General features: G+C 40.5%; 1 long non-coding RNA gene across 1 annotated transcript in view; it reads left to right on the top strand.

The window, feature by feature from the left end:
* Nucleotides 1-26,099, top strand: part of LOC138741677 (uncharacterized) — a 222,028-nt gene extending 195,929 nt beyond the window's left edge. The window contains exons 9-10 of the long non-coding RNA XR_011343658.1: nucleotides 18,588-18,687; nucleotides 25,895-26,099. This is a non-coding gene — a long non-coding RNA (uncharacterized lncRNA). The remainder of the gene's footprint in view (nucleotides 1-18,587; nucleotides 18,688-25,894) is intronic.
* The last annotated feature ends 1,379 nt before the right edge of the window (nucleotides 26,100-27,478 follow it).

Raw genomic sequence — 27,478 nt, 5'->3', positions numbered from 1 at the left:
CATTTCAAGTCACCAGCAGCCTGCCTGCATGTTTTTCTGCCTCAGAGCCCCTCACTGGTCCATCAGACTGGTCACCTTTCTGTGGGTGTCTCCTTTGTTTATTCTTCTGAAACAGGAGGTAGTTTTTGTGTTTTCTGGTCCCCTGCCCCTGTCCTCTGCATTCCCAGAGTCTGCAACCCCTCGAGGCTGCAGTCACGGGATTTTAAAATAAACTACAACCATCTCCTTTAATGGGCAGTCGGACAGGGTGGTTGGATCCTGCAGGGGAGCACTGTAACTTCACTTCCCGCTCTCCACGGGTTTGCACCAGCAACGGCTCTGCCATTCTTTTCAAAGGGATATGGGCCAAATGAGATGACTTGAGAGAGATAACTTGGTTAGCATGGGCAACTTGGGCTGAATGGACTGTTTGTCTTCTACAAATCTATGGCTAATTATACATTTGGCTCCAAGTTTTCTTGTTGCCAATTAATTGTCACAATGTAAAAATTGGCCGGTGCGTAAATCATTATTGAAACTTTGACAATTCTCATGGCGATGAAACAACTTTAGTGGTCAAAACTGCTCATTGTAATGAATGGGTTCACAAACAATTCACAATCCCCAGTTCTAATTCTCATCTCAATCACTATGAGCAGATGAAGATCAGCAACTGAGAACTTCTACCCAGCAAGCAAGCGAACTTCACCGGAAACAAAAACTCCTGTGAAAGTTCAACAAATCTAAGTAGTGTAGCTGGTGCGATTGACAAGACCCATCTTATGTGTTGGGTGCAGGCAGGGAATTAATGATGAGTGAAGAGTAAAATGAAAGAAATAAATAAAAGAAAAGCAAAATGAAAATAAGAATGCTTCATTCAGCTCTCTTTTTAAACCAGCAATGATTCTCATTTCATTTCAGTAATATTCTATTGGGTGTCTCGGGTGACATTCTAACTTTAAGATTAACTAATCGGAGAGGCAGCAACGAAAACTCCTGCATATTTAATTTTAATACATCATGATCCATAGTTTTTGCTTCTGTGCAAATGTCACAAGTGCCTATTGTACCCTTGGCCTGGAGGGGACACCATCAGAATCAGAAAGAGAGATTTGACATATCAAACCAAGCTGAGTGACATTGTCAGCTTTCAACAAAAAAAAAACTGATGGGATTGAAAAACTAGTCCTTTGTTTGTGGTGTTTATTGTGAAGGTGAGAACTGAGTTTGTCCCACTACCCTTGCTCCTTCCCATTTCCCTTAGGATGATAAACACTTTGAATAACCATTCATGACATTCTCCTCTTTTGCCCCTTAGGGAAGCCAAAATAAGTTCCATCGCTTACTGCTTTTATAAATGAATACATGTAAAATAAACTTGACAGATTATATGAGAGGATGCAGCTTAAGTTCCCAAATCAGCTTTGGCAAGGATGCAGCCGTCGGGAGATAGCCCTACTACAGCTCTTCTTATGGTACTCCAGATACGAATATAATAAGGAATTTGAAATATTTCTTTAATGCTGGCTTGTTTACTTATGAATTGCAAACTTATTACATATTCTGCTACTCTGTGAAAGATGACCACCTCCACAATATAAATAAGTGTAATAATTATTTTATTGAATTAGCAATCTGGAAATGCAGAGTAATAATTTGGACTATAGGAGTTCAGCTTTCTCCAGAGCTAGTTGAGGAATTAAGTGACTGTGAGGTTATTCAATTCTTGTTTAAACTGATATTAATCACTAATATCCTCCAGGAAAGAAAATCTGGAATCTTTACTTGATCTAGCCCACACTGTGTCTCACTCTTAATTGTCTCCTGCAATATCTTAACAAAGCACTTAATTGCATTAAAACTCTTGTTGTAAGTCATGAAGAACCATCTTGTTGGGCCAAGAATAGCTGGTAATGAAAAGGGACTAAATAGAGTGGAGTCTAACATATGGAGTGTGGTTCGTCGGCAGGGTATGTGTAAGAAACATGTAACAACAAAGTTATGATAGCATCACCATGAGCCTCACTTTTATAATTACCTAATTTATCCATCCTGCAAGTTTCCTTTACACCTTTCATTGCCCTAGCATGAAATACTTCCAGCCATTTATGGCTGGGTGCTGACCACACTGTTGTCATCTAAAGGGTAAACACAAAGCCATGAGTGCGTGCCCACCCACACATACTGTGAGGACCTCAGCCAAATATGAATCAAAGGATTTGCAACCTGCTGAGGGTGAGGTCAATGGCATTTAAGACTGGTGATCCAGATCTCTACAGGAAGTCCTGGTACAACTTGTTATATTAGCAGCAAAAAGGCAATTAGAAAAGGAGAATTCAATGGTACCAATGAGAATCCATGCAGAAGCTGGTGACCCTGTGATATCTGTCGTTGACGCCAACATCAGATTATCTTTCAAGAGGCATCAGGGCCTGATGAAATACTTGGAAGGGTACTGAAAATCTGTGCCAACCAACTAGCTGAAGTGTTCATGGACATTTTCAATCTCTCATTGCTGCATTCAGAGGTTCCCACCTGCTTCAAAGGGCATCAATCATCCCAGTGTCCAAAAATAACAGAACGACCTGTCTTAATGACTATCACCCAGTAGCATTCACATCCACTATGATGAAATGCTTTGGAAGGTTGGTCATGGCGAGAATTAACTCATACCTAAGTAAGGACATGGACCTACTGCAATATGTCAACCACCACAATCGTTCCAGAGCAGATGCAAACTCACTGGATCTCCACTCACCCTGGATCACAAAGACAGCAGCAACATGGACATCAGGCTGCTTTTCATCAATTACAGCTCAGCTTTTAACACCATTATATCCTCAGTACTGGTCAGAAAGCTCCAAAACCTGGCCTCTGTACAACTCTCTGCAACTGAAAGGATTGACTTCCCCATCAGAAGACCACAGTGCAAGTTGGTAAAAATGTCTCCACCTCACTAACACAGGCGCATGTTAAGGATGCATGCTTATCCCAATGCTCTACTCTCTTTACACCCATTAATGTGTGGCACAATTAAAGTGCCATCTACAAAATGCCAATGACACCATGGTTATTGGCAGTATCACAGATGGCAATAAGGAAGCATAATGGAGTGAGATAGATGGGCTAGTTGAGTGGTATCATAACAACCTTGCACTCCGTGTTAGCAAAACGAAGGAATTGATCATGGACTTTAGGAAGGGGAAACCAGGAGAAAACAAACCAATTCTCATTGAGGGGTCAGCAACAGAAAGAATAAAGAACTTCAAATTCCTTGGGTGTTCAACATCTCTGAAGACTTATCCCAGAGAAGGTTCCTGAGCAGCTATACTTTGTGAGGAGTTTGAAGAGATTTGGTATATCACCGAAGACTTGCAGATTTCTACAGGTGTACGGTGGAAAGCATTCTGACAGGTTGCATTGCTGTCTGGTATGGAGGTGCCAATGAACAGGACAGGAGATGGCTACAGAAAGTCGTGAACTCAGCCAATGCCATCATGGGCTTGAGTCTGCACTCCATTAAGGACATCTACAAGAGGTGGTGTCTCAAGAAAGCAACTTCTGTTATCAAGGACCCTCATCACTCAGGCCTCTTTTCATTCCTATCATCAGGAAGGAGGTACAGGAGCCTGAAGATGAACACCCAGCCACTTCCCCACCAACATCAGATTTCTGAATGAACAATGAATCATAGGTAGTATTCACATTTTCTCCTCTTCGCATCAATCAATTAATAATTTTTTTTTTTCAAAATGTAATTTATAGCAAATTTTGTGTCTGTAACCTACAGCAGTATGATGAATTTTGTGAAACATGTTCATGCTGATAAATTCAGATTCTGATGTAACTCAACTTGCACTATATTATTCCTTGCATTGAATTACTTAGTTAAGCTCAGTAGAGATTATCACAGCCCCATTAAGTCTTTTGCCAAAATTCCACACACAATTTTGTTCTGTTCATTGCAGATCAAAGGAGTACTTTTCTGCCTTTTGTGAAATACTGGTTATCTTCAATAGTAGCAGTAATTACTACAACTTAATTATTCAAATATCCAAATGGTATACGTGAGAAGATATTTTCATCATGTCCTTTAACATCACCTCATTTTGAACTATGACTCCAATTCCTCAGATAATGAAGCCTCCTTATAGGCTAACCCATTCATCTCTGGAATCAACCTGGTGAACCTTCTTTGCACTGCTCCCAAAGCCTTCCTCATCTAAGGAGACCAGAACTACACGCAGTACTCCAGGTACGGCCTCACCAGTACCTTGCACAGTTGCAGCATAACTTTCCTGCCCTTAAATTCTATCCCTCGAGAAATGAAGGCCAGCATTTAATTTGCCTTCTTGATAGCCAATTGCACCTGCAAACCAACCTTTTGCGATTCATGCACAAGCACTCCCAAGTCCTTCTGCATGGCAGCCTGCTGCAATCATTTGCCATTTAAACTGTATTCTAATCTTCACTTTTTCATTCCAAGTAGATAACATCACATTTGCCATCCATGAGAAGGAATATATGTGCCAGTCGAGTCAAACAATGACTAAATCCTATAAGACAGTTTCACCACCACTTCCTGACATTCAACCATTCAGAATTTCTTGAATCCCTTTCCATTAACCTGCTTCGATTGACCAGAAACTTAATTAGATCAGCAGTATAACAGGCTGAGTATTCTGTGACCTAGCTCTAGCTTGGATAAATGTAAAATGGGCATGTCAGAGAGGTTGTAGGAGACAACCAGAGGAAAAGGATTGAATGATAGACTTTATGACCTCCTATATCGTTGGAAAATGTGAAAACATCATGGAAATGTGGAACATGAAATAAGCTGCACATTCTGTAATTAATATGACATCAACATTATTCAAGAAATTCAATACCTTTTAGGAAAAAATGTATTTATATGGTGCCTGACGCAACTTCAGAATGTCCTGAAGGATTTCACAACTCACAAGGAAGAATGTAGTGCAGTGCTTCCATTCACTTTCTTGTACATACAAAATTTTCCTTTACTTTCTTTGTTTCTATTCATCCTCTCATATCCAGCAATCAAATTCACTTCTACGTTCATAAGAACATAAGAAATAGGAGCAGGAGTCGGCCATCTGGCCTGTTGAGCCTGATCCGCCATTCAATGAGATCATGGCTGCTCTGATGGTAGACTCATCTCTACTTACCTGCTTTTTCCCCATATCCCTCAATTCTCCTACAATGTAAACATCTATCCAACCATGTCTTAAATATATTTACTGAAGTCACTTCCTCTGCTTCAATGGGCAGTGAATTCCACTGATTCACTATCCTCTGGTAAAACCCAATTCTTCCTAATCTCCATCCTAAATCTACTACCCTGAATTTTGAGGTAATGTCTCCTAGTTCTGATCTACCTTACCAATGAAAACAACTCGACTCTCATATTTACAAAGCATTTTTTTTAAATTTGTGTATGTTAATACTGACCTGCGTAGGTATTGTTCGTATGTGTGTTATGTCTGGTTCTGTGTCTGCGTGTTTTGCACGGAGGACCAGAGAACACTGTTTCATGAGGTTGTACTTGTGCAATCTGATGATAATAAACTTGGACTTTTTCTTGCACATAATATTACATTACATCATTCTTCTCACTCAGACCTTTACCTTCTTTGGCTTGGCTTCACGGATGAAGATTTATGGAGGGGTATGTCCATGTCTGCTGCAGGCTCGTTGGTGACTGACAAGTCCGATGTGGGACAGGCAGGCGCGGTTGCAGCGGTTGCAAGGGAAAATTGGTTGGTTGGGGTTGGGTGTTGGGTTTTTCCTCTTTTATCTTTTGTCAGTGAGGTGGGCTCTGCAGTCTTCTTTACCTTAATGTGGTACAAAAAGGCCCAGATGGTGTAACCAGGGCCCATCACCTTTGTGAAAAAGGAAACCCTTCATTTTAATGTTCTCCTGCCAGCTGCTCTGTGAACAGGTCAGTATCAGGAAACATGTCCCCAGAATTTTAAGCTAATTACCCTTTCAGCCAGTATCAGGAAGATGAATTTACCTAACCTTTCACTAAAAGGACAGTCATTTCTGTAATTTTTTTTCAGTTTTAGCCTGACAATATGCATGCGAGTTCCTAACATTTCCAACTACTTTAACACAGGTGAACTCATTATTGTTCTCTGATAGCTATTACCTCTATCAAAATTGTAGATAGGAAAAATCATAACACTCAGAGCTCAAGGCATTCAATATTAACAAAATATTTACTTGCAATGCTGCAGAAAGAAGACAATCACCCCATTGGCAGCTTCCAATAGAGCTATCACATCAGACACATTCCTCGCATTTATTTTGCCCTGTAACTTGTTTTGTCTCATGCACCCATCAGGTCTCCCTAGGTCAGGAGGAGAACATGCAGCGAGCACGCAAGGTCAAGATTGACCGTAAGCTGTCAGGACCTGTGAGACGGCAGTATGAAGCATTGCGTTACAGTGCTGCCGTTTTGCATCAATCGATAGAATAGGATTAAAGATTGTAAAGAACGCTAACTGTTTGCTTTCAGTCTCTTTGGGCACTTGTGGATTTCAAAATGAGACTCATTCATAGAGCAGGACACACTGTAAGTCTTAACATCTCAAATTGTCAGAGCTGTCATTCCATTCATTTCTGAGCAATTGAGTTCAGCTTCATTCGTGTAGAACTTTAACATGTGTGAGAAGCTAAAAAGGGTAAGCTCTGTTTCACTAGTATCTTCTTAGCAGTGACAAGTGGATGTGCATCAGAGAAGGTGAACCTCCTCAAACTTGACTCTGTACCTCCTTGCAAAGAACTGTACAAAATCTCCAAAGACAAACACAGCCGATGAAATACTTTCCCTCTCTCAAACCTTCGCTGTCATGCCTGATTGTGTAGTAACAGGCGCAAAATCACCCTGCAACGGACAACACCAACTTCCGTCCATTAACCCATCCTTCTGACTTGCTTTTTGATTAAACACAGCTGTGGATGGAATTAGATCAGCAATAAATCTGAAGGGCAAGGAAGCCTCTGAATTTGGGCATCAGTTTTCTCTGAAAATACTGGAAGATCAGGGTCAGAAAAGCAAAGCAACTTTAATGACCAAGGTGCAATCATTCAAACCACTTACCTCTCTAGCCTCAGTCTTCTGTATTTTCAGAGAAAAAAACATCGAGAGTTGGATGGGACCTAATCAAATGTAAATCTTCCAATGGAGGCCTCACAGGTTTTGTCCAAAGTTTCTTCAAGGCAGGTGTTGAATGCTGACTGAAAAATCTAAATCATGTTACAGCTGTTCGATCATCGTGTTGTTTGACCAGCGAGTTAGAAATTAGGCTAAAAATTTAGATTCTTGAGATTAGTTCTTACAACAACTAATTACATTCAATCATCTGGAAAGATTTATAAAGAAGTGAACTTTTGTAAACAAACCACCTGTTTTAATCACTTAGAGGAGTAAATCTGCTTTACCTGAGCTATATAGCAATCTTACTCTAAAACTGTCCACTGAAAGAGCTGAGCAGGGCATTCATTTCAAGGGCAATGAAGAAAGCAGAGAAGGGCTCAGGCCTGAAACATTGATTATATATCTTTACCTCCTTTCGACGCTGCAAGACCGGCTGAGTTCCTCCATCATTTTTACTACAATCACTGCATCTGTAGACCTTTGTGTTTCACTCTTGAAATATTTCTCTGAAACTTCTCTTTCCTTTCAAATCTTCTTTCCTATCCCCTATCACCAATTTCCACTTTGTATATCACCTTACATTTTAGAGGAGAAAATCGTGACCATCATCGGAGAGAAAAGACTTAATTTCTTGATCACTTAATCTACATATTCTTGACAAACAAGAGGATACTCTGCTCGAGTAGCCATCTCACTGCAGGATATCACGTGATGCCTGGTGCAAGTAATAAAAACACAGAAATGCTGGAGGAACTCAGCAGATCTCGCAGTGTCCATAGGATGTAAAGATATATTAACGACGTGATCCCACCACGACGCATTCCCTTCTCCTCTCTCTGCCTTCCGCAGGGACTGTTCCCTGCACGACTTCCTCGTCCACTCCTCCTTTCCCACCAATTGACCTTTTGACACCTACCTCAGTGACCACAGGAGGTGCTCCACTTGTGCCCACACCTCCTCCCTCACCACCATTCGGAGGCCCAAATAGTAATACTTGTGAATCTGCAGGGGTCATCTACTAAATCCATTGCTCCCGTTATGGTCTGCTCTGCATTGAAGAGATTGGATGCGGATAGGGGAATCATATTGATGAGCACCTCGGCCCTGTCCACTGCACTAGTGTGGACCTCCCACTGGCAACTCATTTCATCCGCCCCATTCCCTTGCCTACATGTCTGAGACCATTCATAAATTAGAGGAACATCACCTAATGTACTGTCAGGCACCCTCCAACTGGATGGGATTAACATCGACTTCTCTGGTTTCCATTGGCATCTCCCCCATCTTTTCCTCATTTCCTTTCCTCTAGCTCTCTGTCTCTCTCGCGTTCTCTCCCCTTTTTCCTCTGTATCCTTTCACAGAGCCAAAAACGATCCCCCCCTCCCCTATCAATTCTCACCTGTCCTCTCTCCTGTCCGCATATCACATCCAATTAACGCCTTTTGTCTGCTGGTCTGTACTCCTCCCCCTCCCATTCTTCCCTTTCACAAGCTTTTTAATGTAGGCCCCTTGCCAGCTTTTTGCTCACACCTTGAGGTAGGGTTCAGGCTCAAAATGTTGGTAATATATCTTTACCTCCTCTGGATGCTGTGAGACCAGCTGAGTTCCTCCAGCATTTCTTTGTTTTCACTACAGTCACAGTGTCTACAGACTTTCGTGTTGTACTCCTGGTGCAAATAAGCGTAATGATATTCAACACCATTTTGGCAGCAAAACAGCAACTTATAAATCCCAAACAATTATAGTTTTTCAGCCAAGTATTTCAACTGCAAAATTTTTAACAAGGATCTTCACTTGGCTTAGATGTTAAGTTATTCTGATTTATGATTATATTATGCACATTTTATTGGTGACCTCAGTAAGCTGCAGTTTTTAAAAGCACGAACAAGAATCTGCAGCTCAGAACAGCTAACTCAGCACAGTTTCGGGAAACAAAGCCAGGGGTCCATGGAGCTGTGTATCTGGGCAGAATATTTGACCAAAGAGTCACTCAAATTATGGGTTCTTTTAAAGAATTTCCAGATTAATAGATTTTCAGTCTGTTTATTAAAGGCTTTGCTGTGAACCACAGCCAAAACAATTAACAGTTAAGAGTTTTTTTTGGTTAAAGTCTTCCGCCGTTTTGTTATTCCTTTTCATTGGTGTGGGAGCAAGGTCTTTACGCACATATGTCTAATTTCTGAATCATTGGGCACATCGCAGCAATCTGGAAGAACCAGGTTGTGCAAATGAAAGAAAAATGAGATCTGATTGAATAATTACATCCTGTCAAGGTTGTGAAGAAGTTGGAGATGGTGCAAAGGAGATGTCAGTCCTCCTTGAGGCGACGTGGGATAAAATATATCTGCTGTTCAAAACATATTCTGTTGCTATTCACTAATTAAAATAAGGCACACCAAGTCTATCTGTTTAAAGCTGCATGTTAATTTTACTGCTGCTGCTCACAGGAGGAAGTTGGTGATTATTTAGTGAAAAGAGGTCTTGTTAGAAATTCACCCACTTGCAGACCAGATGATTCTATTCTACCATTATTCGAACAGATGAGTTTCATTCAAGAAAAAAAAATGCACCACTGGATGTCACCAGTGCCTTACAAATTTTGGCCCAGGGATACAGATTGGAATTATGTGAAACACGAAAGGCTGCAGATGCTGTGATTGTAGTTAAAAACACTGAAATGCTGAGGATCTCAGCTGGTCTATAGGAGACAAAGACATATTGCCAACCTTTTGGGCCTGAGCCTTTCTTCAAGGAATAAACAGAAAAGGAAGATGCAGGATATATCAGAAAGTCTCAGAATTCAAACAATGGGGGAGGAATCCAGACCGATAAATGTGATAAAGGAGCTGGGTAGAATTTATCATGTCTGGGACTGGGAATGCGAAGGAAGTGGGGGTCGGGGGATTTTAACAGAAGCCAGAGAAGTTGATGTTATTGCCATCGGGTTGGAGGGTGTCCAGTCAGAAGATGAGGTGCTGTTCTTCCAACTTATGGATGATCTCATTTCTGGCAGTAAATGTGACCATGGGCGGACATGTCGGCGAGGGAACGGGATGGATTAATTTATGATAACATCGGATCCACTTCACCCTGCAAACTCTTCTTAAAAACAAGGGGTGAATGTGGTAAACCACTGTTTGCATATTTAATTGTCTGGGGTCTCCCATTGCTCAGCTGTACCTGTGCCTCCTCCCACAGACTCCTGAATAAAGGTGACTGTTCCACAGCCCCTCCCCAGTTCAGGGCAGTTGACCAGCATGGATGTGCCTCCATTCTATTGCTCATAAAAGCCTGTCAGTTTTACACAACTTCCAGTCCTTTGGAGTTATTGAGGGTGCATCAGTGGGGCGTGGAGAATCATGGTTGTGGAAGTAAGCATGGAGACGGAGCCAACGGAAGAAGAGTTCAACATCATAGCATGCGCGGAACTTATTAACGTGTGGGTGAAGGAGGACGAAGGTGGGGCCTCTACTGAGGACAGAGCATTCAGTCTCTGAGAGGGGAAGGTCGGAGGGGATGGTGAAGACCAGGTAGGAGTTAGGGGAAAGTTCATTGGAGTGGTGGTTGTTGGGGAGGGGAGGAGGATAGAGTGGATGAAGAGGAAGAGGAGGTAGGAAGAGTCCAAGGGAGGATGGGGAGGGTTGGGAAAGTCAGAGAGTGGAGCGAATGGCCTGTTTGCTCCAAAAGCCACAGTGAGAGTTCGTGATGGAGGCTTGGTCCTGTAGGTCACGGGGGCAAAGGTGGAAACCCATATCTGAGGCTCGGTTCTGTCAGTCACCGCTCAGGGTGGAAGTTCACGTCAGCGATTCGATTCTGTATGTCACCGAGGCCAAGGTGCAGATCCATGTCAGGAGCTCCATCCTATAGGTCATCAGTACTAAGGAAGAGACCCGTGTCAGGAGCTCAGTCCTTAAACCACCAGGGTCAAAGTTGAAACCGTGGGGGTTGGTCCCCGAGATGGCAGCCACCAGGGGCGCAAGCTTCTGATTTTTGATGAATGTCAGGTGTGTGTAGAATCAGCGGTTGAATGTGTGGATACGGCGGAGGAGAGATCTGTAGCAGATTGTGGTGAGTGAGGTATCGTGGTGGTAGCGAGAGACCGAGGGTCCACTGGTACCTGTATATTGAGCTGAGGATAGTCCATAGGATATGGCGGGAGAAGCAAAGAGAGCAGGAGACAATGCAATGCAAGTACCTGAGATTCCGGTGGGGACCAAACTGGAAGGCTTGGAACCAGAGCTGGAATCAGATGGCATTGGAGGCAAGAAGCCAGGAAAGACACATGGCTGTGGAAGCAAGTCTGGGTGAAAACATGGTCGTAGAGCTAGAAATAGAGTAGAATAGGCATTAGAATTATTTTTTAGGTATAAACTATGCTTGCAACTGATATGATGCAGAAATACTATGAGAGGGAGACCTGGGCTATTCTTCATGGCAGATATTTCTGGTTGAAAATATTTACTGCATATTGTGGGGGGGGGTGGGGGGGGGGAGACATGAATGTGTTGGATATTGAGAAATCAGAAGAATACAGGCGTATTTCTGAAGACCTCCTGACTGCTGCCAGAAGGAAAAGTGGAAATTTAATTTTGTTTTCATTGGGGTCCGCATTGGTTATTAGCTCGTATAAATCATTACTCAAATAAGTAAATCTAAATTGATCAGAAATCAGAAGTTGCTGTTGTGGAATATGAAGCCAACATAAAATAAATTTAAGGTTTGATTGGAAAGTAACAATAAAATTGATTTTGAATAGAACGTATTAACCTGTGTTGACCTTGCTGAGGTTAGTAGTATTATTTGGGTGGGAAGTAGTGGACTTGAGCAATGGGGAGGGGGTTTGACATACGAGAATGCATCGGATGTCTGGTCTAATTAGGTGCAGTTATTCAATTGATGCTGATACAGTGTGAACACTGCCTGAATGAGGCAGATAATCTCAATCTATGAATGTTAATTAACACAAGATTCTTGGCAGCCTAGTTGCTCAAATGCTGGAGCAACAGTGCTGCTCTCAACCAGAAGGTTCACGAAGAAAACATGAAATAGGAAAAGGCCATTTGGCGCACTAAGACCATTCCTTGTGCAGACCTTGCAGACTACATGCAATTTCACCTTTCGTGGTTTACATCCCACTCATTAAATTCAGCATAAATATTCACAGATCCCTTAAGATTATTCGCTGAAATTCCAGAATATTCATACGTGATCACATATCATGATATCCTTGGCTAGATTATAAATTAATAATTTCAATCTATGCAGTTACCATAAGTGGCTCCTCAGTTCTCAACTAGATTTTTTTTTACTGTTCCTTTTTGAAAGGATAATGATCTAAACTGGTTTTCCCGAGGCTCCTTCAATTTTGAATATTGACAACTAATAATCAGACTCATCCTCTTTAATATTTGGTTGATTTTGCTTTATGTGAGAATCAAAGAAAGCAGCCAAAAAGCACATTGATCAGACACAGAAAATTATCATGTCTAGAATTTAGCCCAAATGATCATCTTTACCTGCAGCAGAAAGTTTGAGAGAACCATCATATCTCACTTGGTGGCCTCACTATAGGAAGGATGTGGAAGCTATGGGGAGGCTGCTGAGATTTACTAGGATGTTGGCTGGGTTGGAAACTAAGTCTCATGAGGCAAGGTTAGCAGAGCGTAGAAGGGTGAGAGGTAACTTAAGATTCTGAGAGGCATATATATCGTAGACAGCCAGAGCCTGTTCCTTTGGTGGGAGTAGCAAACACCAGAGGACCTAGGCACAAAGTGAAGGGTAGAAAGTTTAGAGGGATTTTTTTTTTTTACGCAGAGAGTTGTGGATGCCTGGAATGCCTTGCCAGAGGTGGCGGTGGAGGCTGGGATATTGGGGGCATTTAAGAGACTCCTAGACAGGCACTTGGATGAAAAAAATTGAGGATAATGAGGTAGGGGACAGTTTAGTTTTTTTTAATGTTGGTTGGCATGACCTTGAGGGCCAAAGTGCCTGTACTATGCAGTAGTGTTCTATCTTTTATTTGTGATGTTTCTTTTTATTGTAATAAAGAAATTTGGGTTCTTTAAAAGCAACTATACTTCATTAGCTAAAGTACACAAGACCTTTGAATGTTTAATATAACAACATGACACTAATACAGTATTCATTTCAATTTAAAGTTCAACACAAACGTAAACACAAACACCAGCAGCACAAACTTTTTAAGTGTGCAGTTCTTTTTCATTTAGAGATTCAGTCTGTCAGGTGCTTTGATAACGCATATGGATCTTCTTAACACAGGTGTTTGTGTTGGCTCTGCTGGTCCACTGGTGGTGTTCCCTCTGCTGCTGTGCAGGTTGGATCTTCTGCATTTGTCTGTTCCTGCAGTGTCTCTTGGCATTTCAGCAGGCTCTTTCAATTCCTTCTCAGTATTTGACCATCCTCTGTTCTGACAGTGTTAGATCTTGGATTTACTTCCTCCAGACAGGAGCCTTTTTGACACAAGTGTTGGAATCTCTGAGTGCCAGTGGCCCTAAGCTTCTTGCTGACTTGTCATAGTTTGCTTTTTGTCTTCTTTGCGAACACTTTTGTTTCTGTTTGACATTTTTGACATTTCTGTTCTTGTTTTGTCTGCAGATTTTGGAAATGTGGTGCATTGTCTATGTCCCATCAGAAGCTCAGCAGGTGATATGCCATATTCAACTGGCGAAGCTCTGTAACTCAGTAGTTCTAGATAAGGATATTGTGGTTTCTTGAGCAACTTTTTAACTGTGAATTCCTTTCTCTGCTTTACCCTTTAACAGTGGATGCAGAGGACTAGAAGTCTCATGCTGAAAATCATACTCTTTGAAAAGTTCTGGAATTCTATACAGCTGTGGCATGGTCCATTGTCACTGTAGACAATTTGAGGAATTCCATGACTTGCAAAGATCAATTTCACATATTTGAGCAGACAAGCAACAGACATGTTAGGAAGCTGCACAATCTCTGGATAGTTTGATAGATAGTCAATAACCAGCAAGTAATTATTTCCATCCATGTGGAACAGATCAATCCAAACTTTCTGCCATGGATCCACTGGTAAGACTGTTATGATCATGGGCTTCTTTATCTGCTTTGTGATGTTTCAAACAGGTCTCACAGCTGGAAACCACCCTGTCAATGTCAGCATTTATCCCTGGCCAATAAACAGCAGTTCTGGCCCTCCTCTTGGAAATTTCCTTTCCAAGGTGCCCCTCATGCACCCTTTCACAGTGATTGATGAATGATATATCTGCCCCATCTGAGTAGAAGCCCATTGACAACTCTCAGCTCAGTTCTGATGTTGTGATATGGCTTACATTCACCTCTAGGCCATCCTTCATTCAGATTCTTCTGCAGAATTGTGTCCTTTTCTGTTACAGCTGCTATCTGCTTGGATTTTATGTCAGATATAGGAAGAGATTGAGTGATCAGATTCATGTGGAGATTCACACCCGTCTCTGTGGAACTCTCATTGTGTGCTTCACTCTGCGTTGTTGCCCTGAATAATGCATCAGCTAACACAGTAAGTTTCCATGGTGTGTTCACCAATTCAAAATCATAACGTTGTAGCTTTATCATCAGTCTTTGGATTCTCGGCGACATTTCACTGAGACTATTCTTTATTTTCACTATTAATGGCTTGTAGTTTCTCTATGCCACAAATGGTCTTAGACCATACACATAACTGTGGAATTTCTCGAGTCCATAGACCAGACCTAGACACTCTTTCTTGATCTGTGCATGTCAACATTCAGATGTTGTCATTGTCCTTGATACATATGTTACTGGCCTCCAATCTTCTCCCACAACCTGAAGTAGTATGGGCTTATTCCATCTTTTGAACCATCCATAGATGTTTTTGTCCTTCTGAATGCATCAAAGAAATTCAAAAGTACTGGTTCTGTAGTTAGAATGGTCTTCAGTCATCCCCATTCTTCCTCATCGTTGGCTGTCCATTTGAATTCACATTTATCCTGTAACAACTTCCTTAGGTATATTGTTTTGGAAGACAAGTTTGGTATGAATTTACCAATGATATTGATCATTCCCATTCTCAATATGCCTTTTTTGTCAGTGGGTCTGGGCATCTCTAGAATTACTTTCACCTTGCTCTTGTCTGGCTTCATACCTGCCTCTGACAGTTTATCTCCCAGAAGCGTGATTTCCTTCACATGAAACTGACAATTTTCTCTGTTTAACTTTAATCCATACTTCTGGATGCGTTGTAGCACTTTGATGAGCCTCTCGTTGTGTTGTTGTTTCTTAAATCTTGTTTTTTGTTTATATATGTGGACACATATTGTGGTAACGGCTATGCCTTCAGTTTCACTGGCTTCTGCACTCTCACTGAACTTCTCTGCGTGCTGCAGATCTAATTCACTGGCGTGGCATATCTTCATAGCTCCAGCTAAGGTAAACTCTATCTCTCACAGCAACCTCTCTCTCGCTTTCTTATCAATAATCCCATATACAATTTGATCACAGATCATTGAATTTTGCAGTGATCCAATATTACAGGTTCTTGATTTTAATTTCCAGTTCCTTAAAAAAAATCAAAGCTCTCTCTGTGCAGCTGTGAGCATGAGCAAAAACATGCATCTCTTGAACGTTTCATTTTTCTTTGGTGAAATTGCCCTGGTTTTCGGCCTCAGTAAAAACAAAAGTATTGAAAACCTCTAGTGCTAGAGGTCCCACCATGATAAGTAGCAGTGCATCAGATTTGCTATAGAGTCCAATGCTTTGCAGGTTCAGCATGAACTTTTGTTTGAACAATCTCCACTCGTTGACATTTCCAGTCCAATTTACAGCATCAGGTTGCTTTACACTTTCCATTTCTCTGCTGATAACAACTGATACACACTCTGCACACTCCTGGTGTTTCTTTCACTCCTTGTACCATGCATACACCTGGTACTATGTGATTTAAAAAAAAATTGTAATAAAGAAACTTGGTTTTCTTTTAAAACAACTATATTTTGTCAGCTAAAGTGCACAAGACCTCGTGGAGGCATCCATCTTGAATCCAACTGAGTTGCCACAAACTAGACTCTGACTCCCTCTAATGGTCAGGAGAATAGCATTCTATCAGTACGTTATCTATATGAATAGATAAAGTGATGTCCCAGAGTTGCAACAGCCTATATTTGCTGCATCGTCTTCTGTCATTTTCAGTACTCAGCTGGGGCAATAGCATACACAGCACAACTGATCGCAGTAACTTGAATTAGGTAGAGATTTTTCTTATTATCAGCTTAAATCATATTTAAAAAGAAAGTTAGGGATGAATTTTAGATTACCTGAACAAAGTCAATTTGAATATTTAATAATGGATACATTTATCAAAAGGTTTATTACTAATGTGTATATAAAATTGCAAGAGAATTTGCAGAAAAAGGATCTATTTAAATCCAAATTGAGATGGGGAAGAGATTTAAATATACAAAATCAAGAAGAGGTATGGCCAAAATTATGTAATGGAAGTCTAACTAATACAATTAATGTTAGATACCAAATGGTACAATTTAATATTTTACCTCATTTATATTATACTCCAAACAAATTACATAGAATTAATTCAAATTGTTCTGATCAATTTTTTTTATAGATGTAATAAAGACGTAGGAACTTTTCTGCATGCAGTTCGGCAATGTGAAAAAGTCAGAAAATTTTGGGAAGACATAAGTATTTTATTGGGACGAGTTATGGAGATGCAGATTTTAAAAGATCCCAAAATATTTTTATTAGGAGATATTTTTGATTTGAAGTTAGATATTTATCAGAAGAGGTTTTTAAGTGCAGTAATAGCAAAGAAATGTATAGCTGTAACGTGGAAATTAGACAATAATGTGGGGTTGAATAAATGGCAAACGGAACTACTAAATTGTATAATATTAGAGAAAATAACATGTAATTTATGTAATCAACCAGAAAAATTTGATAAGATTTGGAAACCTTATAGATTTTATTGTTATGACTTCATCTACAGCGTCCACCACTCCCGCTCCAACTCTCCTTAGTTAATTTAAGGTTCAAGATCATTATGTAAATCTGAAATTTAACTAATCGAGAGGATATAATGATAATCAGGCAGGTATTCTTTATTTTCTTCTACTTTTCCTACGTTTTTGGGGAGGACAGGGGGAGAAAAATATGAAAATATGTATGCTTTTTGCATCTTTCTTATTATTCTATGATATGGATAAATACTGTAGTTGTATTGATGGAAATTATAAATAAAATTTACAGAAAAGAATTGGGTATAGATTGAAAAATACCTGTTTCCTTTTCTTTGACATTTTCAAAACATTATTTGGGCCTCAAACTTTTGTCTCTACCCTGTTGCACTGCGTCTTTCCTCTCGTATGGTGCTTCGCAGAATGTTCCACTTGTCGACCACCTTTGTGTGTAATGAAGTCTCTTGGTAACTGTGCTAGATTTATTTTTCACTCACTCACACCTCTGTGGTTGTATTGTCCAGATTAGCTTGAAATAATATTCTTCACAAATCAGTTGAGAAGGATCAGTAACAACTTAATTGTTGGCTACACCATGGCTAGGGCAAGATAATGCGAAAGGATATTTATGGAATTCAGCACAGGCAGATAACAGATGAGAAAATAGCTGAATAAATTTGAGAAAATGACGTAGAGTTTTGAGAGTGAGCCGCTGGTACCAAAAATAGTTATCTCAAAATTTACGAAGCCATACACTCTTTGGGGAAAGATTGGGCAGGAGGCACTAGACCTACTTTCTTACTTGCAGTTTGAATAGAGAACTATAGGGTGACAGTATCAAGGACCTGAGTTCTCCAGATCTCATTTGATTTTGCAATTGCAGAACTTCTCAATCAACTTCCCATTCTTAAATCCATTATGTGCTTACCTTCAAGTTAATTGCAACTGTAAACAATTCAGTTCCTCAAATAAAGCATTGCTTCAGTGCCGGAATATATATATTATATAGTGGTTGATAATGTAATATTTACTTAACCTTCACATCTGAGCTTCCTGCTGTTTACCTGCTCCAAGGCTGAAATACCATATGTCATTTGTTCTTTTTCAACATGTACAGAGCTCGAGGGACCTCACTGTCATCTTATTCTTTCCAAATTTAGCACCTTACACTTCCTTTGCTGTTTCATTGTAATCTGGATTTTAAAAAAAATATATTAGACAAGTGCAAAACATTGAGGGCAAGCTTATGAAGTAGGCTGCCACCTGATGAAAAACTAATCCAGAGCAAAGCTCAACTTGCCCACTCTTCAAAATGAGATAAACATTTGGCAAAGAATTATGGAAGTATGATACAACATAATTATAGACTTTTGAAATATTTGTCACATTATGATTCTGCTACTTTCTGAATTCAGATGTATTAAATGTTTATTCCCAACTGGAATCAATAAGAACAACATCATTCCTTTCAGGTTCAAAAATTAAACACTGCATTGAAGGATGGAAGTAATTCAACCATGGTTCAATACCTACAATGGAAAATAAATTGCACATCCTAAGGCTGAATTGCTGGTAAGGATTTTAGACATTTTGAACGCTATCCTGTGCACCATGGAGGACATGGAAATAAAAATCAAATATACGCCAATAAATTTCACCAACTCGCAAAATTGTTTCAAAGGTGGCATTGAGAGGGAATGGAAAAAGTCTTCAGGGCATTATCCGAGAAGTTAATGAATGGCCCTTTAATGACCAGAATATTGCTGCTTCTGCAGCGTGAATAAAGAAAAAACGCAGTCATTACAATTGACATCAACATTGCCAGATAAAAGTGGCTCCTCCTCCAAAGTGTACATGTGAATATTTCAGCAAGAATTATGTCAGACTTAAGGTTTATTCTATCAAATCGCACTTCTATCTTCATGCATGAAAGAAGGCCATTTTCATGTTGTGCATGGAGATGCTGTGACATTTGGTATCCGAATGCATCATGTCGTCGTCCCACCAGCAAAAAACAATGCAAGCAATAAAATCAGAAGGGAAGGAAGTAAATTCATATTGTTTGATATTAAAGCATTTGGTCATCAACTTACCACTTTTTGTTATTTATCTGTGTTACAATTTATTTTATAACGTCATCTCGCTGAAAGAATGTGAACTTGAAGACAATTAGAGTCAAACCAGAGTTAGGGCTGAATTGGCAAGCCCCTGAGAAGGAGGTGCAGAAATTATGATGAATTGTTTGCTGGAATTTATTCATTTTGGGGCCTCTGGGAATGGTTGTCTGAGCTAGTTGTTTAGTACTCATCCTTAACTGCCCCAGAGAAGGTGATGGCAACTTACCTTCTTGGGCTGTTGGAGACATTTTATTGAAGGTACTCCTGCAGTGCCATGTCTCAGTGTTCGGAGCCGTCAGTGATACCTTCCCAAGTCAGAAATGTGTGTAGGCTGCAGGAGAAGATGCAAGCACTGCTTTTTATCCCTGCTGAGGTTTTGGAAGATGCTGTAAGAATATTCTAAATGAGTAACTGGAAACATTTTGTAGATCACGTCCTCTATATGCATGCTTCCTATTGGTGGAGGAGGAATGGCTATTCAGGGTAATTAATGCGATCCCATCAAGTAGACTGATTTGTTCTAATTGTCATGAAGGTTCTGGCATATTGTTGAAGTTGCACATCCAGCTAAATGCAAAGTATTTCATCACATATTCAATATTTCATCATGGAGGCGACCTTGGTCTCACCATAGAAGGTGCTAGTCCTCAAACTGTTTTCACCCAGAGAAATTCCTTTACTTACTGCAGACCACCTACTGTATAACAAATGCTTGCACCATCAGAGAGAGTGTGGTGTTGCTGGTGAGGTCAAGTTCCTTCTCAGAACACTGACAGGATGTTTTTTTGTTTCGGTGGGAAATATTTTTGAAGTTTTTTCTCTGATAGACCAAATCTACAGACACTGCGTGGGGGTTTGCTGCTAGCTGAGGCCCCCTTGTTGCAGACCACCTGTAACAAACTAATAGACCACTATGATCCATGGGCCGCAGGTTGAGAAATACTGCTGAGGGAGATATTCCTATTGATCTTTCCAGACTTGTATCTCCTCTGTAACTTGAAACTAGAATCCAGCATCAGAATTTATTGTCATGACATTTGTTGTTTTGTGGCCACACTACAGTCAACTGTTGCTATAAATTACATTTTAAAAGTAAATAAATTAGTGCAAAAATAAGAGAAAGCGAGGCAGTGTCTGTGGATGCCACCAGTCAGAATGTTCTCCACATTATGTCTGTAGAAATGTGCAGGAGTCTTCAGTGACCTACCAAACCTCCTCAAACTCCCCACAAAGTAGAGCCGCCTTCGTGATTGGAGGACCCAGGGCAGATCTTAAGAGATGTTGACACCCAGGAACTTGAAGCTCCTCATCCTCTCCACTTCTGACCCCTCAATGATGACTTGTGTTCTCCCAATTTTCCACTCCCAAATAAAGTCCACAATCAGCTCCTTGGGTTTGCTCATGTTAAGTAGAAGGGTGTTGTTGTGACACCATTCAACTAGCTGAACTATCTCCAACCTGTACTAATTTGGTTCCCCCACCCTCCCCCCTGTTTAGTTGAAGTGTCTTTGATCCGAAATGTTTCACAAATGCTATATAGGCCTCTGTGTGTTTCCAGCATTTTTATTTCAATATTTTATCGCACTGTTGAATTGCGCCTTGGAGATAGTGGAAAGATTTTGAACGTCACAAGGTGAATCACTCACAATCAAATATTCAGTTTCTAACCTTCTCTTGTAAGTTACAGTATTAATGTGTAAGGTCAAGTCAACCTGTATGCATCTTGTAATCCAGGCAGCAGACCAGTTTAATTCTGCCTGGTTATTTTAAAGGCTCCTACTAATCCAAGTGTTCATCAACTGCACCCATTTACAGGAGGCTACATTTTTAACTCATTAATCAGTTGAAGCTAGTCTGCATGGCTTAAAAGGGTAGTGTATTGTTTTTGAAGCAGATCTTCTGATTTAGGAAACTGAAGATTGGCAGGTTTTGGGAGAGATTTGAGGCTATTCTTATTTGAGCACTGAAGGCCTTTCTACAGGATCAGAATCAGGTTTATTGTCATTAACATGTGTCACCACATTTGTTGTTTGCAATAGTATATTGTGCAATGCAAGTGCAAAATTGTTATAAATTATAATTCCATAAGACCAGATAAAAATAAATAAATACATAATGATTAAAAAAAGAAAAAGTGAGGTAGTACCCATAGGGTCCATTCAAAAATCTGATAGCGGAGGGGAAGAAGCTGTTTTTGTAATGTGGGGTGTGCATCTTCAGGCTCCTGTAACTCTTTTCTGATGGTCACAGTGAGAAGTAGGCATGTATGCTGGGTGGTGAGGGACCTTGATGATAGAGGCTGCTTTCTTAAGGCACTGCCCCTTAAAGATGCCCTTAAAGGAGTGAAGACTAATGCCCATGATGGCAATGGCTGAGTTTACAACTCTCTGTAGCCTTTTCCTGTCCTGTTCATCGGAACCTTCATACCAGAAAATTTGCAAGAATGTTTGGTGACATACCAAATCTCCTCAATCTCCTAATGAAATATAGCCTTCTTCATGATTGCATTGACATGATGGTTCTAAGATAGGTCTACAGAGATGTTGACACCCAGGAATTTGAAGTTTCTTACCATCTCCACTGCTGATGCCTTGACGAGGACTGGTTTGTGTTCTTCTAATTTCCCCTTCCTGAAGTTTTGCTAATGTGGGGTGCAAGATTGTTGTGGCGACACCATTGAACTAACTGATCTATCTCACTCCTCTATGCTTCTTCATTGCTGTCTGTGATTCTGCTGACGACCATGGTGCCATCAACAAATTTGTAGATGGCATTTGAATTAACATTAAAACAGGAGAGGTGGCTTGCATTTGCAGGGGTTGGGAGAGCCTTTAGACATGGTCAAAAGCCCGTGTGATCAGATAACCTTGAGGCAGGAGCATTGTGCTACGAGTTCAGATAATTCACATACAGTACATGATTGGGTCCATCCTCATGTCCTATGCACTGAACTATCAGTGTCAGATAAAGCACCACCGAATCTCTATGAATTGGGGCTCTTAGTTAGAAAAAAAATCTTGAGCTTCACCATATTGTCATACCATTAACAAGATACTTCAGACCTTATAATTGTGCTTTCAAACATTATCAGGTGCTCAGCTATACACATTACAACATTACACTGACACAGTTCCATTTTACTTACACGAGAAATTGGTGCACAAACAGGAGCAGCGTACTTGAGCTGTAACCTAACCTGCATGAAAGAGATTGGTCACAGATGCTTGTTTGTCAGATTGGAGACTGGTGAACTGTTACGTGCAACAGGGACCAATGCTGGGTCACTAATTTATTTGACATATATGGCATAATTAGTAAGTTTGCAAATGACAGCAAATCTGGTTAAGAATATTGTCCAAGGTTATTAGCAGGATCTCAGTCAACTGGAAAAGTGGAAAAAAGTGCCATAGATTTAACTCCGATAGGCACATTGTGATGCATAATTGGAAAGTTAAACCAGGCCAGAACATACACAGTGAAGGGCAGAGTGATTGAACAGTGAGATATTTGGGTAAAAGTACACAAGTTCCCCAAGGTGGCAACACCTTCATCAGGTGCAACATTGAGTATAGGAGTTGGGGGTCTCATATTGTAGCTGAACAAATTGTTGGTCAGGCTATACTTGGAGTATGTTGTGCCGTTCTGGTGTCGTCACGACAGGAAGCATGCTATTGGACCAGAGAGGGTGCAGAAAGGATTTATAGGATTGCTGTGTGGACTGGAAGGCATGTGTTATGAAGCGAGATTGGATTGGCTGGGATTGCACATTCTGGAATCTGAGGAATAACTAGATAGGAACATATTATGATGAGGGACATTAACATGATAGATTAGCCATGTCTTTTTACCCAGCATCTGAAACCAGAGAACAAAGATTTTAGATGAGAAGGCAGGGATTTAAAGGAGATCTGAGGGGCAAGTTGTTCACACAGAGGCTGGTAGGTTAATGGAACAAGCTGCCAGCAGAATTGGTGGTGACTATTCTCTTTGTGACCCTCTGATCCATTCCTCCTTTCTCACCAATCATCTCCCTTATGGCACTTCCCCTTACAACTGCCTATGACACAATACACCCCCCCCCCCCCGAAACCTCCCTCATAATGTGGTCTTCTCTACGTAGGAGAAACCAAACGTAGACTGGGTGATTTGCACTACTTTGCAGAACACCTGCATTAAGTCTGATCCCTATTGCCTATGACTTTAATACTCCATTCTCCAACCCAATAAGGCCCACATAAATGGTTATATGGAACAAGGGGAGATGATAAAGGCAGGTACAGTCACTATGCCTAAAAGGTATTTTTCAGAATGGACATTTTGGCAGCCCTCTTGACTTAGTTTTATATTCTACAACTTCAGATACCTTGATTTCTGTTTGTATCAGACACCCATTTGTGCCATAGAGCCAGAGTCATAGAATCACGGAGTTGTACAGCATAGAAACAGGCCCGATGGCCCAATTCATCAATGCCAACCATCCACATTAGGCCTGTATCCCTCCACTTCTTTCCTATCCAGAAAAATACCTTTTAGGCATAGTGACTGTACCTGCCTTTATCATCTCCCCTTGTTCCATATAACCACCACACTATGACAAAATTGTGCCCTTCAGAGTTACATCATCAGATGAATAGAGGATATTCTCCCTCTACACACACACATATTTTCATTCTTTTATTCCTCTGTACTAGTGCACGTCTCACCTGACCTGCTGGACATGGCTTCCTGCTTTTCAGAGTTCGTCTGTTCTCACCTTCTAATTGCTCACATTCATTTATTGACCAGATATCCTCGTATACACCTTTTCCTCAATCATTGTGATTTTAATTCCAATCAGAGGTATCTCTCTTCCCCTTACAGTTTAACAAGCTCACTTGTCTCCTTCCCAGCTTAGATGAGTTTTTGACCTGTTTGTCTTCCTGCTGATGCAGTCTAACCGGCTGAGTATTTCCATCTTAGTTTGAACATCACAAGAAAAAACAGCTTTTCAATTGAATGCCAAAAACCTCCATGAGAAACCATTCATACCAATTTTTGGAAGATCAGTACATATCAGATGGTATGGTCCTGATTTAAACAAACATTGTAAGTGACATTGGAAACCAGATTTCTACAGATGTGTGGTGGAAAGTGTGCTGTCCGGCTGTCTCACCATCTGGTATGGAGACACTAATGCCCCTGAGCGGAAAGCCCTGCAAATTGTAGTGAACACAGCCCAGGGCATCAAAGGCAAAACCTTCCCCACCATCAACATCTACAGGGAACGCTGCCGTGGGAGAGCAGCAGCAATCATCAAGGATCCACACCACCCAGAACACGCTCTGTTCTTGCTGCTGCCATCAGGAAAGGGGTGTCAGTGCCACAAGACTCGAACCACCAGGAACAGGAATGGCTGCTACCCCTCCATCATCAGACTCCTCAATAACAAACTTAATTCAACTTGGAAAATGGAAGAGAGCCTGAGAATACAGCAATGGTACATGGAAATGAATAAATGTATTCCATTGGAAAAAAAAACATATAATTTAAAAAATAAATTCACATTATTTGAACAAATTTGGGAACCATACATGGAACATAACAGAGAGGGCTTGCCTCGGACCTCCACCCCCTAAAATGATAAGAAGACAAAATGACTTGATTCAGTGTGTAAAAGTAGATGACACATTTTTCTTATTTATTTTTCATTGTGTGAAGACATTGTTTTATGGTTTTATCGTATTGTATATGTTGAATATTTATTGGTTTTGGAGGGGGTGGGAAGGTGGGGGTAGGGAGGGTAGGGGGGTAAAATGGAGAGCTTCTCTTTTCCAATCAGGTCTCACCTGGGTAACAACATGTCTGATTTAAAACAAAAATGTAGACGTACAGCACAGTAACAGGCCCTTCTGGTCCACGCCCGTGCCTCTTAACAAACCACATGCATTTTTGAAGGCTGGGAGGAAACCGGAGTACCCAGAGGAAACCCATGCAGACACGGTGAGAACGCGCAAATGTTTTAAGGACAGCACCAGATTTGTTTTTAGATATACAGACAGGCCGTTTCAGTCCACGCTGCCCAATTTACACCTCGTTAACTACTTCCCCGGTACGTTTTGAACAGTGGGAGGAAACAGGAGCACCCAGAGAAAACCTACACAGACACGTGGCGAACGTACAAACTCCTTACAGACAGATCGGGATCCAAAACCCGGTCTGATTTAGATTGCTGGCACTGTAAAGGTGTTGCACTAACGGCTGTACCAACTGTGCTGCCCTTATTTGACTTATATTCATAATTCCAAAAAGTAATGGCAAAATGTTTTCATCTTGCAATAATTTATACTTGAAAACAAAAGTTGAATAATCATCTCATTAGTTGGAGGATTGAGAGTAATGAAGATGAAAGTGATGGATTACTGTTTAGAGAAAGGTTTTTGAACTGTTGGGATGGGGTTGTGGATAATTAATGTATAAAATAAGAATAGATGTGGTCATCCTGTAGTACAGCTTGATTAAATTTGACTGCAAAATACTTTCTGTATATTTTCCTATTGCATGGAAGTTAGCCATTTGGTCCATCATAAGTGTGCGAATTCTCAGAGCAATCCTATTCATTTACCAATCTCTGTCAAATGTTCATTGATATCATCCTATTTCTCCTAACATCCTTCATCCTACAGGGTCATTTGCAGGAGGCAATGAACCTGTCACCAACACGGCATTGGGATGTGAGAGAAAGTGGAATAAATCGGCGTAAACCCTTAAGATCGCAGGAAAAAGGTACAAAGTCAACGCAGACAACAGCAGAGATCAGGATTAAACCTAGGTCACTGGAGTTATAAGACAGTAGCACTCCTTGCTCTGCCTCTGAGCCACCCATTTCCTGAGTTGGTGAGATTTCTTTTTCTCTTTCATACTTACGTTTTGTATTATATTGTCAAATTTTGAGAATGAGTCCTTTTCAATGTTCAACAATTTTAGAACCAATAGACGTTTCCATAGATCCAAAATGATTCAGAGATTTTTCATCAACTTTCCTGCTATAGTGGAATCAGATTGTTTTTCTTTGCAGTATCATGTAGAGCACAGTTTGGAGTGCAGAGAGTTGGATACCTCCCTAGTGACTGGTAAAATACTTACTGGTTCATTTTAAAGCATTTTATTTGGATGCTTTGTGATGGCACCGTTCTAGCTATGTTTTTGGTAACATAATGGAAACAGTTCTGAAGAATTTCTTAGACAATCACAAACACCCATATGGTCTCCATGTATCCCACAATCCTTAGTTACATTCCCAATTTTACATGCTATGTTCCAAAATCATAACATTGTCACTGCTTGAGATTCCCAGTGAAATGTTTTCTGTTACTGATCTCTTTCATTATAAAGCTCTCAGCAACATATTTTTCCCACATAATAGTATGATGCCAGGTCATCTCTTTAGGATGTGAAGTACATTGGGATGTCCTGAAGTTTTGAATGGTGCAACATGAAAACATACTGTTTATCCTTTTTAAAATCTCAGCTAATCTTCCACTGTTTCATTTATGGATTTCTTTTCCTCTGTCGAACCTTTTCTTGTTTTTGTATTGTCATCTTCTTTCTCTTCTTGGACAGTTCCATTGGATTGAGGATGAAACCAATTTGGAATATACAAATGGGGCAGGAGATCCTGATGGGATGGGTGGCTGGGTAGTTTGTAGGATGGTTTTCTCCTTCAGCTGCACAGGGTTTTTGAGCGCTCCTAGCGAACGGACCTGAGATTTTTATCACCATTTTGAATGTTTCTTCTGCACTGAGTGGTCTTGCGACAGGGATCAGCAGAGATTTGGCGCTTTTTCATGGAGGATTTGAATACATTCTTGATTTTTTTTCCTCTCTATCTGGAAATCTCTTCCTCAGCAATATTATTGTACTTATCGAAAGAACATAGCAATTTTCATCATGAATGGTTTATCATTGACCATTGCAATTTCTACCTTATTTTAGTGTTCTCATTTATAACAACTCCTTTGTTAAATCCTTTAACCCAGAAATTAAGGCTATCAGATGGAGTATTACTTCCATCTAAAAGTCTCTGTTTTAACATTTTGTTACATGTCAAGCTCTGCCTTTGGAGGTGTTGCCTGAGGAAGAAATATAGGGCAGGACATTTCCTTTTTCTAAAATAGTACCATGGGATTATTCACCAGAACAAAGAATGTAATGTCTCATCTAAAAGACAGCACATCTCTCACTAGTACACTGAAATGTCATCCTAGATT

The sequence above is a fragment of the Narcine bancroftii genome, chromosome 8, assembly GCF_036971445.1.
Source record: "Narcine bancroftii isolate sNarBan1 chromosome 8, sNarBan1.hap1, whole genome shotgun sequence".
Classification (NCBI taxonomy): Eukaryota; Metazoa; Chordata; class Chondrichthyes; order Torpediniformes; family Narcinidae; genus Narcine; species Narcine bancroftii.
This window is presented reverse-complemented; position numbering and strand designations above follow the sequence as displayed.